This window comes from Apis dorsata, unplaced genomic scaffold, assembly GCF_000469605.1.
Source record: "Apis dorsata unplaced genomic scaffold, Apis dorsata 1.3 scaffold_139, whole genome shotgun sequence".
NCBI classification, from domain to species: Eukaryota; Metazoa; Arthropoda; class Insecta; order Hymenoptera; family Apidae; genus Apis; species Apis dorsata.
Genome location: NW_006263431.1, coordinates 404,576 through 405,109, shown reverse-complemented (window position 1 = coordinate 405,109; position 534 = coordinate 404,576). Strand labels below are relative to the sequence as shown.

Sequence of the window (534 nt, the reverse complement as noted above, 5' to 3'; positions counted from 1 at the left end):
TAATTTAAAAACAAGGGGGGGGGAGGAAAAAGAGAAAAGGAAGGACACGGCGCGCGCGTCGAACTCGGCACGAGCGAATCAACCTCGAGCTAAATATAGGCACGAGTAAGTAAGTAAGTAAGTAAGTAAGTAAGTAAGTGCGCACAGAGAGAGATAGAGAGAGAGAGAGGAGCGGGAGGGGAGGGGAGGCGGTGAATTAAGGCTGATCCGTATCGCGAGGACAGGGCAAGTTTGATACGGAGGGCAGAGCGCGGGTGCAAACGATCTAATTAAACGCCGGCGCAATTAGCTTCCGCCACGGCACGACAATCCTGCCAAACTTTTCGAAACGCTAATTACTTTCGTTTCTACTTTTTCGTTTTCCAAGGAACATCCCCCTCTCGTGCCTTGCACATCTCTCATCGATTTCCAGTTAATTGGGAGCACGAACGGGTTTCCTTTATTTCATTATTCCAACGGTTTCCATATTTCATTTTACGAATTTGATTTTCGTGAGTGTGAAGCAAGGAGGAAATTTTTTTTTTCCTTCAAAAT

General features: G+C 46.3%; 1 protein-coding gene across 1 annotated transcript in view; it reads right to left on the bottom strand.

The window, feature by feature from the left end:
• LOC102671021 overlaps positions 1–534 on the bottom strand; it is a 115,627-nt gene that overhangs the window by 78,417 nt on the left and 36,676 nt on the right. The gene's annotated exons all lie outside the window — the stretch shown is intronic.